Genomic DNA, 15,574 nt, shown 5'->3' on the forward strand with positions numbered 1-15,574 from the left:
TGTGAGATGGATGGGTTGTGTTGAAAATGGACATGGCCTTGCACGTGGGTGCAGAGCAGAAGCAGAAGCTCCCTGAGAGCCAAGCACGAGGTTGGGAGATCCCTCTCTGGCTTGAGGCATCTCTGCCCAGCCTGCCCAGCCCCACTCGTCTCCCATCTCCTGCCCTCCGAGGTGGAAAGAACAACGCAAGGGCCATGGCTGAGACCTTTCCTAACTGTGATGGGAAAAGGTCTTGTGCTTGGGTGGGCAGCTTGGCTTTCAGCTTTACAGGTGTCCAGAGAAGTCAGAGGGGTTGGAATAAGAAAGGTGAAGGGGCAGAAGTCGCTTACCAGGTTGCTTTGCAGGTTGTGCTTTTGACGAGTGGGTGCCTCTTTGGAAGGTCGAAGGAAGCGAGAAGCAAGCGATGGTGATGGCTGCCTTTGCCAGCCCGTCGTCTGGTGGGGGTGAGGAGGAGGGGGGCAGTTTTTTAGCCAGGGGAAGCACTTGAGGTCGGGTTGCCGTCAGCCAAGCTGCCAGAAACCCCCCAGGAACGTCTCAGTCTCCACTCACACCGGGGTGCACAGCTTGATTTTCAGGTTGATTTAACTTGAAATAAAACTCCCAATCTTCTAGGAGGTGCCATTCAGAACCAGATCTTGCCTTCTGGTTGGTAAACACTGTGCCAAACCCAAAAGCAAGATCTCAGGAGCCTCTGACGAAGTGCACTGTGGCCCCGAAGCAGAGGCTCAACTGGTTTGCCAGCCTTGAAATTTTGGGTGAAACACCACTAGCTCAGGCATTGTTGAGATTTCAGGTATTTTCCTTGTCGCTGACGGAGAGAAAGCTTTCCGAGTGATAAAAGGAGCTTAGTCACAACCCAAATCCCAAAGGACAAAGAAGCAAAGGAGAAAATAAACCTGAATGCGATGGGAAGGGGTGCATCTCCAAGGGGCAAACGTTTGGGGAAAGGTAAGTGGCACATGAAGATGTCCATGGTCTTTGTGGATGATGAGCCCTGGTAGGACATGGGGATGAGGGCAGGAGGTGGAAGATGCTCTGCCAGGAGGGAGCTGTAGGGTGAAAACCCAGCAGAGGCCTGCTGCCGGGCACTATCCCGGAGCGCCCGTTTCCATCTGAGACCTGTCAGGGGAAAAAACTCTGCTCGGGGGAGAGAGGAGGCTGAAAAGGGGAAAGCTGGAGGGGGGAACAAGGCTGAAAGGTCTGGTTAGAGCTCACGAGTGGCTTTGCGCCACGCTCCGAAGAGCAAAAATCTCCCGGGCGGGCTTTTCCGAAAGGGCTCGGTCCCGCTTGTGCCTGCAGGAAATCAGTGAAGGGTTTCGCTGAAATTTTTTTATTTTCACTTCCAATGTCATTACAAAGTGAAAACCAAACACGCTTTGGAGTGAGTGGCTGACCGGCGCGCGGTAACGCCAGATGCGTACATCCGTTGTATATATGTGCTTCCACCGTGTGTATACGTAATGTGTGTGCGGGGGTGTTTAATCTGGGCGTAAGCAAGTCAGGCTTTTGTTTTTCCATTCCTAACGAATATAACTTGACTAAAAAAGTTGCTGCAGTGGGTTTGCAGAATAAAGCACTTTGAATCTCAGAATTGTTTGTTTGTTTTTTTTTTTCTTAGCACAGTCCAATTTGCTATATTATTATTTTATACACAAATTTTTTTTTTTTTGGTCTGTCTTTATAAACTATTATAAGTACTATTTTTGTTATAATTCAAAATAGATATTTAGTATAAAGTTTTGCTGTTAAATATTTGTTATTTAGTAAAATATGGGGGTTTTTTTCTCTTTATTGTAAACATTGTCTGGAAAAATATTAATATGTTTTATCATCACAGTTGTTTTTAATATTAAAAAAAAGAAAAAAGCACTTGTGGGGTTTTTCGTTATGAAATCGGTGCCGTGTGAACATGTGTTTCAGTCATGTGGTTTTTAATATGTATATAATATTATGTGTCGCATATTAAAATGGATGTTGTGTATTTTGTGATCTTAAAAAAAAAAAATAATCCATGTGGCTATTTTATAGACTTCCATAATAAAAAGAGTTGAATCTCCAAACTCTTTGTTTCATATCCATCTGCATCTCCTCTCGAAGGGCTTGCGGCCTCCTGGTTTGGGGTCTCAGGGTAACACCCCCGTCCTGGGAACTGGGGCACCCCGTAAGTGGGATTTTTGCACCCACCTGAGGACCTATTGGTCTCCATGGCCAGGGTGGGGCCTTACTGGATGGCATGGATTGAAATACCGGAAATTCCAACTTAAGAAAAAGCTTTTTTTTTTCTGTGGGGAGGATGACCAAACGTCCACCAAATTGCCCAGAGATGTTGTGGCGTCTCCATCCCTGGAGATACTCTGAGCCTGACCGGACACGGTCCTGAGCAACCTGCTCTGAGGTTCATCCCACCCTGAGGGTTCGGTGAGCTCCAGGATACCCAGTTTCTGCCCAAAGATTTTACCGTTCCCCAGCAAGAGACAGAGGCTGAGAAAAACAAGCAGGAAGGAAGGGAATGGTGCCTGTCTCCAGTTGTGTGCCCTGGCCTTTGCTGCTGGCTGTTTCAGGAGCTTCCACCATATAGAGATGGCACAGGAGACCACTATGGGTTGAAAAACATACACCCAACTACTGATGGCATTGATAGGCTGGATGGTGGGCACGATGTGGGTGGTGGACCAGGTGAGGCAGGATGCACTTCCCAAGGGTGGCCCAGGTGGGAAGGATCCTGTGATGGGCAGCCGGGCTGGGTGGGAGCAGGTGGGTTCTCCCCAGCCCTCCCACCATCTCCCATTCAGGCTATTGAGAGATTGATTGCTCTGGTAATTAGCTACTCAGCAAATCCACATCCCAGAGTTTTCTGTGGGTGGAGCTTGCTTTGAGCCTCTTAAATGCCAAGTTTTAGGAGCTTTTGGCTCTGGGTGGTGGGATGAAGTGCTTTGCAAGTGATGTGGCAGCCTGTGGACAAGCTACTGGGGGGAGTTTCAGCTGCACCCATCCCAGAGTAGAGATGGGATGTGTCGGAAGTACTTAGTGAGTAATTAGGTAATTACTTAAGTAATTAGCTTCTGTCTCCTTGCTCTTCTCCCCACTAAAAAAATCTCGGAGGTTGCCCTGGCTGTGGTGGGAGCGTTGGAGAACAGGATGTTGCTGCTCTGCAAACCCTTCCTATGATGACATTCAAAGGCAAGTGAAGGCTGGAGGAATTAATATAGCTCTTTGCCGTTGGCTGGAAAATATGACCATGCAACCCAAGCCTGTGTCCCTTCGGTGCAGCCAGAGGATCTGAGGCTCCTTTCCCTCCCTTTAGTGCTTTGTGGCCGCTCTCTTTTCCTGGTTGCTGTTCTGGACGTGCCCTGCCAACAGCGATCTTGCCGTGTCTGTCCCGGCTGTCTCCAAAAAACCACCGTGCGGTTGCGCTCGTCCGCGGTCCTGTCCCCTTCGCGGCCTCTCCTTGAGCCGAAGGGGCCGATGTGTCACCTTCTCGCCCTTCCTTTCCCTTCCAACCTGCGATGCGTTTATAATACCCGTCTGTCACCTATTTAATAGCTGGGAAGGTCATTTCCTTTTGGCCTTTTCTCTTCGGGATTTCTTTTCTCCCCCCTCTCTGTTCCCCTCCCTTTTGCTTCTATTTATTTATTTATTTATTTTTAATTTATGGCTTTTAGCAAGAGGCTGCACCACCCCTGGAGGGAGATGATGTGGCTCTGCTCGGCTCCAACAGAAGCAAGGAGCTTTTTTTTTCTTTCGGGTGGTCTCGCGGGAGCCGCTGGACGGCAGCACAGGTCAGTCGGACTCCGTGTACTTTCCATTCGGCTCCGGCACCGAGTCTCACGTTACTGGCTTTGTTTTAACTTTAGCTGAACTCTTGGAAAGTTTCTTTTTAAAGGTTGTGTGTGAGAGCATAGCAAAGGTGTGCGAGAGTGTGTGTACGCATACACAGACTTTTCTTTCCTTTTTTTTTTTTTTTTTTTTTCTCCTTTTCAACACAGCCCAGTGTTTCTCGCAAAATGAAACGGGCTGCTGGAGCAGGCTTGCGTCCCCTTGGTCTGGCTGAAGTACAGCTTTAATCTGCAAAGCTCAAGGCTCAGGTCCTTCTGAGGAGATGGGGAGGTGGCACTGAGGCAAAAGGAACAGTGCGAAATGTTGAAGTGTCACTGCATAACAGTTACAGGAACTATTTAAAAAGAGAGAGATGGGAGAAAGCGATTGATTTCCAGACAGTATGGGTCGCTTCTTGGCATCGCTTTCTCCCAGATAATTTTAGGAGCCCTGGTAGACCCCTAGCTCTGGTCTTAGCTGGCATTTAAACACCGTGGGTGCCCATCATGTGCTGCACCGTGAGTAGAATAGAATAGAGTACGTCAGTTGAAAGGGACCTACAATGACGAAATTATTGAAAGCTGGAGAGGGAATTTTTCCGAGAGCATGTAGTGATAGGACAAGGGTTAATGGCTTTAAACTGGAAGAGGGTAGATTTAGATTAGATATAAGGAAGAAATTCTTCACTGTGAGGGTGGTGAGGCACTGGCCCAGGTTGCCCAGAGAAGCTGTGGATGCCCCATCCCTGGAAGTGTTCAAGGCTGGGTTGGACGGTCTCTGAGCGACCTGGTCTGGTGGAAGGTGTTCCAGGGCAGGGGAGTTGGAACGAGATGATCTTTTAGGTCCCTTCCAACCCAAACCATCCTATGATTCTGTGATTCCCCATGCCTTCTGGGGGATGCTGCCACAGGAGACGGCTTTGGGATTGCTCATGGCTTCTTCTCTCTGTGTTCCTCTTGTGCTGGATCCTTCACACACCCGTTCTAGACTCTTGTGGTGAAATAGCGAAGTTGGTATGCTGTGTGCATCCAGTCCACTGCTGGCAGCCTGATAGAAACAGGAGAAACAGTCTGAAAACTTCCAAAATAAATCCTGCTGTATCTTCTCAAATGTTGTGATAATAAATTATAGTACTTGGATAGCCTTGATATTTTATAAATGTCCAATCTGTACATTTAAAAATGATCGATGGTGACAGCAAAAAGGAGGTAAAGTGGTGGAATGGCTAATGGCTTTCTGGCAAATATTTCTTTTTGAAAGTCTGCCTCCTCACTGGCACGTGAGATTTCCAATTCATCCCAGCTGGAAATGAAAATCTTCCTTTACAGCAGGTGATTACACCCAAATTGTAACTTGTATCATCTTCAGGACTGCTGATGTGTGGGTTTTTTTTTTTATGATAAAATACAAATGAGAAAGGTTTGCATGAAAAAAATGTGGTAAAGAGAGGGTCGGGGAAGATTTGAGGCTGTGGCTCAAGTCTCAAGTTGACCTGTGTGTGTTTTCTTGTAAACAAACAATCTGCATTGTAAAGACACAAAACTGGGGGCTGAAGAGTGGTTTTAGCTGACACATCCCTGTGAGGCTTCACACTTGTTCCATCTGGGTGGTTTCACGAGAGGATTACTGAGTTTATCAAAATAAAGAGGTGGTCCTTCCACAGCAGCTTGATCTTTCCAGGGACAGCAAAGATCAGAAAGGGCAGGCTGCAGCTTGCAGGGTGAGGAGTCCACAATGGAAACCTTGGGCAAGGTCTCCATCAGGGTAGACTTTTCTCAAACAGCTTCCTGAAGTCACAATTAGACACACAATTAGGTGATATGAAATTAAATTAAGGTAACGTTGAACACAAGCTTGCATGTCATACTAATGCTAAGGAGTATGGACTCCGAAAGTGAATGCTTTCAAGTATTTCAGGCAGCAGCTTGAACAATCAATTCACTCACACTAAGAAAATGTCTTTTTAATAGTCTAAGACCAGTGTCCAAACGACCTTACCTGTGTCCTCTGGTTCGTGTTACTATTTCATGTCCTCCTCCAGCACTCGGTAAAGTCAATGGTTGTCTTTCTTTTGACTGTGCTGGAAGCTGGATCAGGCTTTTATATGCTTTTTCAATATTATATATATATAGATAGAGTATGTATGTATATTTGTTCTGAAGTATCGTGTTTGACCGTTTGTTATGGCATGAACAGTTCCTCTTTCAGTGTAATGAACACAGTTTTATCTGGCATAAGAGCTGTGTTTAGTCTACATTCACATATAGCTTTTCCTTTAACAATATTTGTCTAATTATGGCTACACGGATTCGTTTTGCTCAGTAGGGAAAGGTTGTTTTTTGGACAGGCTTGTGTGTTATGGTGGCGAATTGCATCGAGCAACCCCAAGCAACCAGATGTGGTCCTTGGACGCTCATGAAATGTAAGAGCAGCTGTTGCGCCCTGCCGTACCGTATACCTGTCTCTGAGCAGCGCCAGTAACATATATTGATGGAAAGTTTGGAAAAAGTGCAATAGGTGTAGACTGAACCTCTTTTCTGGCTAAACCCCAGGCTAGAACTATGGGTTGGTTAGGGAGGTCTTGGCCTGCTTGAGAATCAGGATAAATTTGTAGTCACCACTGGAGATGCTCTACATCAGCTTGTCTTGTCCTCTTCTGGAGCTCTCATAGTAGCTCTTTCTCTACGTGTTGTGTTGTGGCTTTTAAAGCATTTAGAGAGGGAGGGGTTTGGGTTGAAAAGGTGGAGGAGTGATGAAGTACGGCCAGTGGCGCCACTGGTTAAGCTTGGTTGACTCCAAGGGTTGGGCTGCAGACCACCAAAACATAGAGCCTTGTTCCAAGCCCAGTGGAAGACACTGTGGGTGTCCCATGTGTCATGGTGCTGGACATTACGGTAGTGCTTCACATCCCAGAAGCAACCAGCCCAAAGCCCAGTTTCTGTCTGGTCTGAGCCGCCAGCTTCTTCTGCAGAAGTTTATTTAAAACCAGAAGCCCATGAGTACCAGAATTGCTTTTGCAGGAGTCTCATTAAGGCAGACGTTATTGCATCTATTAATAAAACAGAACATTTCCTCTGCTGGATATTAATCACTGCGTGGATACGCTCTATGGGGCAGTGAAGAGGCCTCATGGGCAAATCTGGACTGAGTAAATGAATGTGCCAGATTACTCTCATAAAATTAACCAGTGTTTGCCCACGGAAAACTAGAAAAGATGGACCCAGAGAGACTACAGAGTCACCCTCCTGTCAAAGCTGACCTGCTGGGCAAGGTCAACTGATAGGAAAGCCTCCTCGAGACCATTTCATTAAGGTTTACAGAACTTGAAACGTTGGACTCAGATGAGTCACCCAGCAGAGTTTCAGCACTCGTGTTGTTATCTGCTAGGGCTGACAAGGCAGCTGGGAGACCCCAGGGTGTACTTCAGCAGTGAGTCCTACAAGTCTTCCTCCCACCCCACAAAGTCCACCATCTCCTATGACTGGTTTCCAGACTGTTATCCCCTCTGCTTGGGGCAGGTGGTGGGATGAGGTGACCACTGCAAATCCCCTCTTCTCTGAGTTATTCTATGATTCCTTCAAAACTAAGTTTGAACTTCTAACTGCCCCACTTTCCTCTGTCTCTCCTGCTGGGTTTCTTCTGAACTGTCTCCAATGTTGTGCAGATAACCTCCTTGGGCTGTTATCCCGTGACCATGGATGGATCTGGTTTAGCCCACCACAAGGCAGGGCACAAATGTGCACTTGCATGCGAAGAAGTGCACACATCTTCCATGCACCCGCGCACAGGGCATGCATGGAACTCATGTTCTACCTGCCAGGATTTGCCTAGGTACTGCTGAGCTGCTTAGTGCCTCAGTTTCCCTCTCTGCCCTGTGCGATAGCCCAGCAGTTCCTGCTCCCTCAAGTGCTCATTTTCAGGGGATGGAGCAGGTCTTGGGAGGGGCAAAGGGCTTTATCACTGCAACTGGTGACTCCCTGGCAGCAGTTTGGGATCAAGCCCTCCCTCTCTTGACTTCTCTTAAGTGGATTAACACCCAACTCCGCAAGTCAACAGAGCGAAATTTAGATGTTGTGACTCTGAACCAACAGATGAACACGAAATCCATAAGGGATCTGTTTCTACTTTTAAGATTATAAAATTAGAAGACAGGGGAAACTGGGTTTGAAAGCCCTTCCAGACCTGCTCCATGAGCTCTGTATAAGCAAATGTTTTTATATTTATGTGTTGAAACTCTTCATTTTAATTACCATTGCAGAGTTTGCCGTTAAAAAAAATACAAAAACCAATCAGACCAACGTATTTCAACTGAACGCAGAAGAACCCACAGTTGATTTCTGGACCATCCCTCAATCCTTCTGGAGATGGACAGCACAGGGCAAAGCAAAACATTGAGCTCTCAAGGTGCAATTCCTGAATTACCTGGAGCTAATGTTGATTTATTTTTTTTTCTTTTTTTTTTTTTTTTTTAATGGGGCACTATCAAGTCACCTTAGAGACGTGTTCATCTGGTCTTGCTTCTTGGAGACAATCATCCCTGTGCTACAGGCAAGCAAGAGGCCACCATGCCTTGTTAAGACGTAACACAAGGTTTTCAGAGGATTTTTTACAAAACACAAGTTATGAAAATTTCACCCTGACTGAGTTAAAAGTCCCTGAAAATCCTTTTTATTGAGTAACATGACAGTAAGAGAAAATAATCTGGTGGTCTGATGTGTGGGGAGATAGAAAGTTTTGTCAAAGCGAGTTCCCATGTTCAGCAGAGAGGATTCATTGCCTCTAGTTTATGGATGGCACAACTCCACAGTGGGGTTGTGCTCACTTAAATCTCAGTCAACGCTCAGTAAATCTGACTTGTTCTTGCCCAGTTTCGGTCTGAGGATCACACTGCTGTGAGCCACTGCCACCTTTGGCTCCGTATTCTCCCTCTCGAAAACCCCTTCAGTCTTAAATTGCTCCCACAGTGATGCAAATCCTCTGACGTTCGTGATGCTGAACCAGCTTGAGACAAGCCCAAAACTAATTTATTGGGGTTTTTAAGAATATATTTATATATATATATTTTAAAACTATGTTCAGGAATTGCTTTTCACTGTCTGGGGAAAGGGAAGTGGTCTCCTTCACTTTCGCAGTTGCGTTGTTCTCTCTCTTGGCATTCATGGGGCTATCAGCCTCCATCTTCAACAGTACTAGCTCCCGAAACACCCACTGATTTCTCTCAAATAGCAGAACTTTGTGTTTTGGCTAATCTAGCAGGGATGGCACTCTGTAAATGTCCAGTGGTGAGGTTTCTCCCTTTTAAAAATGTATTTTTGCTTTGCTGTGTTTCCGGGTTTGTTTTTCATAGCAGAAAGAGGAATAAGTCATTTTGAGTTTCAAGTGGGTTCCCTGGGCCGGTCTTGTCTGAGACATCACACTGGTTTTTGGGGGGTGACTGGGAAAGGAAGGAGGGGTTTATTACCATTTGGGCAGTGTCTGCTCTTGAAAGAACTGCTGTCACAGAAGATTAGTGAGATATTGTTAACAGGAGGTTTTATTAAATCGAGCAAGCATGACATGTGCAGGGGCAGGCTGGGGAAACGCGTCTCTGCCAACTTTCACAGACTTCTAGATCCATCACGTTTATGACCAAGAAGGGACATTAGATCATCCTGTCTCATCTCCTGGATACAGGCCTTAAATTTCACCCTTTTACCTGTGTGTCACACCCTGCCATGTGAGTTCAGCAAAAGCATGTCTTCCAGGAAAGCATCCCATCTTGAAGAAATCAGGCGGCGGAGAATCCACCGCTTCCCTCAGCGGTTCCTCTGGTTAATCACCCTCACTGTTTATTTCCACTTGTAATTTGTCTGCCTCTCAGCTATTAATTCTTCTTCTGCCTTTCACCACCAGGCTAAAGAGCCCGTTAGGACCCAGATTTTGTTCCTTACGAAGAGGCTTATGTGAATCAAATCAGCTTTCAGGTTTTTTTTGGTTTTTTTTTTTTTGATAAACTGAGTGAAAATTATTGTGCTCATGAAGCCTTTTGCTGCTTCAGCCTCTGAATCATTTCTCTGTGTGTTTTTCTCACAATCATTCATTAATGTACCATTCCTTTAAAATATGGGACACAAAAACTCTGCCCAGATTTCCCTTGTCCATCCTGTTGAGGAGGAGAGCTCATCTTGCTCAGAAATGTCTGCATTCATAGGTCACACTCAATTTTTCCCTTCTTTCACAGCTTTGTGATGGGACTCATGATTAGGTAACTTGGCCCCTTTGGACCTTAAATCTTTGGTGTGGTGGCTGGTTTTCGGGAGATGTGTCCAACACCCCTGCTTTCTGGGGAGAGGTGTGGCAGCTGGGCAAAAAGACCCATTATTTTTGAGAGCTCAGATTGCCAAGAGCTCCAGCTTGCTGCTTGTGCTGCCTTGTTCTTGTTGCAATTTATACTTTTCCCAGGATTTTAAGTTATCTGACCTTTTTTTTTTTTTTTTTTAATGTTATGGGAGATGGGGGGTTTCTCAAACCTGGTTTATTTATCTCTGAGTTATCAGACAAGTGGGCTTAATCTGATGGAAATCCAGGATAGGATGGGCGAGAAGATGATGGTGCTGGGGCAGCCAGTGCCTGAGCAGAAAAAGGTGCTTGGTGGCACTGGAGATGCTCACTCTCATGTTGTGTCCCCTGAGGCAGTCGGATCCAGTAGGTTCTCCGGAGCTTCTCCACAGCTGGCAGATGCAAACCAGTTTGGCTGCTGTGGGTGCTCCCAACAGGCAAGGTGTGTGCTGATGCCCCAACCCTCTTCGCTGCCCTGATGGTCCATCCCAGCACCTCACAATTTAACCACTAGAACTTGCACAAACCCATCAGAAATGACTTTCCAGCAGGCTGTAAATCCCTATTTTTTTCCCCTTATGAAAGCTCTGCAGACTTACCCATGCTCCTGTGCTTGGGAAGGATTGCAACGGGATAGATTAAATTCATTAATCTGCTTGGACCAAACAATGGTTTAATGGCTAAATCTTTGTTGCGGTTGCACCTGAGGGGCAAGTTGGCCAAACGCAACATGTGCACAAGGGTCTGGTTTTCGCATAAGCCCACGATGTGAGATGGGGAAAGCTCAGAGAGGGGAAAGGAGCAGGCAGCAGGAGACAGCAGTGGCCGAAGACAGGAGCTCTGCGGTGGGTCTGATAGCCCGGGCAGGTTCACACGGCCAGGTGGTTTCTCTGTTTATTAAAAGAGAGGGGAAACCAGACATTAGACGTGGTCAGCCCTGTGGCGCAGACACCTAAACAGAGCGAACATGCAGTGGTGTTTCCACGGCCCCAAAATACCAGTCGAGCTCTCTGGGCTGCCCAGTTCGGAAGTGCCGGTCGTCCCTCCAGCGTGACTCCGAGGCATGCTCTCACTTTGCACTTTGTGGTTTATTTACTGTCTGGGTGCTACCGTTGAGCTGGGAAAATATTCCAGGGCTGGCTGAACCGCGTACTAGGAAAGAGAAGGCCACACCAGCTTTGTCTGTATTTTTATGGATCTCCAGGTCAAGCTCAGGAGTTAACACACGTGGGGCGAAATGTCTGCACTGATGCAGGGCACAGATGCAGCAGCAGTTGCTATCAGGACGTTGAAAATGGGAGAACCTGAATCCAGCCTCTTTCTTTGCTTGACAGAGAGGTGATAATGCGGTGGAGACTTGTCCCGGGGCTCACAACGTGCACGCGCCGAGGGTCCCCTTTGGCTGCTGTCATGGAACAGCACCGTTAATTGCCTTTTGTGCCACTGTAAGTAAAATTGAAGCCCAATTAATCAGCCTGGCTTCAATGTTCATCAGTTTAAGTGCTAAACAAAACGCTCTGCTGAGGAGCTTGGCCCTACGTTGAAATATCATGGGCTAACTGTAGGTACGAAGATGCAAAGACAGTATGAGCAGATGCAGCCTCTGGAACAAAAATGCATAAACTTCTGATTTCCCTGGTTATGCTCTTTCCAGCAAGGTTTTCTCTGGGTCAGCCCCTCCAAATATCTTTGGACCCTCTCACAGGTGCCCAAGGAGATTGCAGGCAGCCCTTCCCCTCCAAAGCCCTCTGCTTTGTCCTCCCTCATAGCTGCCAGAGCGTCCTGTAGCCATGAACCCACCTTGCTCCCATCTGATGTGGATCTCCTAATCACACCCGCCCCCACCGCAGCTCAACACAACTCCATGAGCCAAGCAATGGCCCTGAGTCCCACCCACGAACCTGGGGAATATCATAGTGCCCCAACGTTCTCCAAGTTGTTTGTTTTTCAGGAAAACAAACCTCTGCAAGGCATGTTAAAATAAGGTATTAGCGTGGCCGCAAAGTCCAGGCTGCAAATGCTGAGAAACCTCAAGCTGGACTGTGGTTGTGTGGCTTTGATTTTGCTCCTTTTGGTGTGTAAATGATGCTCCTGTCTCAAATGACATGGTCACGGGCGCGGTAGTATCACCACAGTTTGTGGATCAAAGGGATGGCGTCTGCTTCATGAGCAACTCTTCTTAATAACTGGTTTTCTTCTTGTTGACCAAGAGCAGCTGTGGGCTGCTGGTTTTAGGCCACTGTTTGGTCCTAGCTCTGTCCACCTGGGGCTCTACAAGTGACCCTGACCCATAGAGGTTGCCTAAATTTGCACAAACTTCTCAGCAGCGGGAGCCAGCAGCATTTTGCGAAGGGGAAATGGAGATGCGGTTGGCATCTCAGCATGTGCTCGAAGTCAGTGATTGCAGATGTGACCTCCAAGTCCAGGGCATTTGCAGGACCTGCTGCTTCTGTGGGCAGCCCAGTCGCACTTCACCCTGGCCGTGCAGGGATTGAGGCACTAGGGAATGTGGTGGCAACTGTCTGCCCATGCAGAGGTTGCCAAACTCTCTGTGTACCCTCTGAAGTTTTGCGTGGGGACTTTCAGGGATGCTCCAGCACCCAGGAGGGAACTGCACCAGGGAAACCATCAATGGGCAGGCAGCCTGGGTCCCAAAGGTGCCCTTGGTGATGCTCCTGCTCCATCCACATAGATGCAGGAAGAGGACAGACATCCCAACACCCCTCTTGCTGGCAGAAGCGAGATGCCTACAGGTCTTCCTAGAGCTGTGCTTGCACCTCACCTGGTCAATAAGATGTGCCTGGAAATTTTTTCACAGCAGACCTGGATGGCTGTGGGCCCACTCACCCCTGTGTGATGCTCACCACGCTTCAGTGCTACAGAGATGCTCGGGCACTGCTGGCCTCCTTGGGAAGCTGTTTGTTAGCTTAGTGCTCGTGGTCTCGCGCCACACAGCAGCCCCGTTCAGGCTCTTTCCTCCTCTCCATCCCTACCTGGGGCTGTGGTCAGGCGCGTAGGGCCGTGTTTACCCGCTCGCAGCTGAGCACACAAGCCGTGAAAAGTCGGCACCTCTTGGCTCCAAGCTGGGATCTCCGTTCCCTGATGCTTGCCCTGTGTGTGGTCGACTCGGATGTAGGAGATGCCGATGACTCCTGGTCAGTCTTGCAGGCAGGTGGAAAGGGAGATGATGCAGCCAGCGGGCTGGCATCCCTGGGAACGCTCCTGTGCTGTAGTCGGGATCTCCCTGAGGACCTGGGCAGCTTTGCCTTCAATCCTTTTGCCCAGCTCGTGCTCTCCTCTGTCCCTTCTCCCCCTGTGTACCTGTTTCCCCATCGCACAGCCATCCGGCTGCGAGGCTTCAGGCTCAGGACAGGCTGTGCCCAGTCCACCTTGCATCTTCCCTCAAAGGCTGGTAACCAGCTGAACGCTGATTCCCAGGCCAGGGGCTGGGGTTGGCAGGAAACAAGGCTTTCCTAGTACGTCCTTAAACTTTGAGTACTCTGCCAGGGTTAATTTTATTCCCCTCCTCCCTCTTTCACTTCTCCCTGCTTGAGGCAGGGTTGTAAGCGCCGTGCTCAGTGTGGCTGCGATGAGCAGAACCCCTGCCCTCCTCTGGGGCTTGGGGTCCCAATCTAGCCAAGCATTTGCTCGCATGCTTGGATTTTAAGTACATGAAAAGGCTGTGCTGGATCTGGTCTCTCTGGTGTGCCAGCATCTTCATAGAACGGTTTGAGTTGGAAGGGACCTTTAAAGATCATCCAGTCCTGCTATGGGCAGGAACACTGTCCACCAGACCAGGTAACTCAGAACCCCGTCCAACCTGGCCTTGGACACTTCCAGGGATGGGGCATCCACCACTTTTCTGGGCAACCTGGGCCAGTGCCTCAGAACCCTCACAGTGAAGAATTTCTTCCTTATGTCTAATCTAAATCTACCCTCTAACCCTCCTTGGACCCAGCTTTCCATCTCCTGCAGCTGGAAGTGCAGGGCAAAGATGTCCGTGTGTACGGATTGCATTCGGGGTTTGTTTGGGGCTGGAGGTCTCTGTTGGGGTCCCACGTGCCCTCGATGAAAGGCAGAGAGGCAGAAAACATGCTCTGCTTTTGGGGGTGCTCATGCCAGGCCAGTCTGCGATGGTGGCTGGTGCTTTGGGGTGGCGGGACAGGCAGGGGTCTGCACGGAGAGGAGCCTGATCCTGGCTCAGGATGTAGTCCCATCCCCTCTCTGTGGCCCAGATGGATGGGAAGTGACAGACCATGCTGCCGCTGCTGAGACCTATGAACTCGTTTCATGCTTCACCAGTGCAGCCCTTCCTTTGCTGGTTGTGCGTTTGCACGCGGGTCTGCTGGGAGGTTCGGTGCAGGCAGTGGCGTGGCTGTGCTGGGGGCTGTGGGAGCTGTGTCGCGGCACACCTCGCACGCACACAGCCCAGGTTTGCTGGGGTGTACAGGCACTCTCGTACCTGCCACGCTCAGTGTTTTGGGGTGGGGCTTTCCCCAGGTACCGGTGTGACAGGGGGTGGTATTTTAATGATGCTTCTCTGGATGACGCCTTTTGGTGCTGGTGCAAACCCAGGCACGAGGGACCAGGGGATGCCCAGCGTAATCGCACACGTGGCTGAGGATGCTGTTGAGCACACACGCGTGCATGTGCCGGCGTGTGCTAGGGAGCACGTGAGGCTGAACATGCTTGTCCGTGGTGGGTGCATGTGTCTGAGTGTGCGTGGCTCTTTGGGGGGCTGCTGAATGGGATGGGGGGTTCGTGCACCCTAATCCTGACCTCATCCATCCAAAAGCTGTTGGAGCCGGACTCTGGCGCTGGACATTGGACTCTGACACGGCCTTGGCTGTGCTTCCTTGCTGCCCTCTGCAGGCAAACACCCCTTGTCCATGGCTCCACTGAGCAGACGCAGCCCATCCCACAACAGCTGAGAAACAGCCTTGGCCTGGCTCGCCACGCTTTCCCCTTCCCCAAAATAACCACACTCCATTGCAAATGCAGCCGAGGGCTGCAGGGCACCAGAAGAGCTTGGGGTGGCTGGACCCAGCTGTGCCAAGGTGGACCCACAGCCTCCCCTGGCGCGGTGGGACGGCTGGAGAGCTCTCCGATGGCTTTGGCTGCTGGAGGAGCGCATAGGATGGAGAAATGTGAGTCAGCCCCAGCAGCCTCGCACACGAGCGGCCGCACTGGGATGTTTGTCAGGCGCTCCCGGACCGGGGCTGCGTTGCGTGGTGGGTGAGCGCGGAGGGGTGCCGGCGCTTGGGTGTATCGACCCGGCTGCAAAGATGCTCTGGGATGGGGAGAGCTCATGGAGAAACACGGTTCTCACTATAATTGTCACAGTTTTCTTCCTAAAGCTGCAAGTAATTCAGAAGATTGCTTTGGGAAGCTGCTGTTTATGCACAGACTGGACTTCTGTGCTACGGCCAGACCTGGAGCG

The sequence above is a fragment of the Chlamydotis macqueenii genome, chromosome 4, assembly GCF_036417535.1.
Source record: "Chlamydotis macqueenii isolate bChlMac1 chromosome 4, bChlMac1.mat, whole genome shotgun sequence".
NCBI lineage: Eukaryota > Metazoa > Chordata > Aves > Otidiformes > Otididae > Chlamydotis > Chlamydotis macqueenii.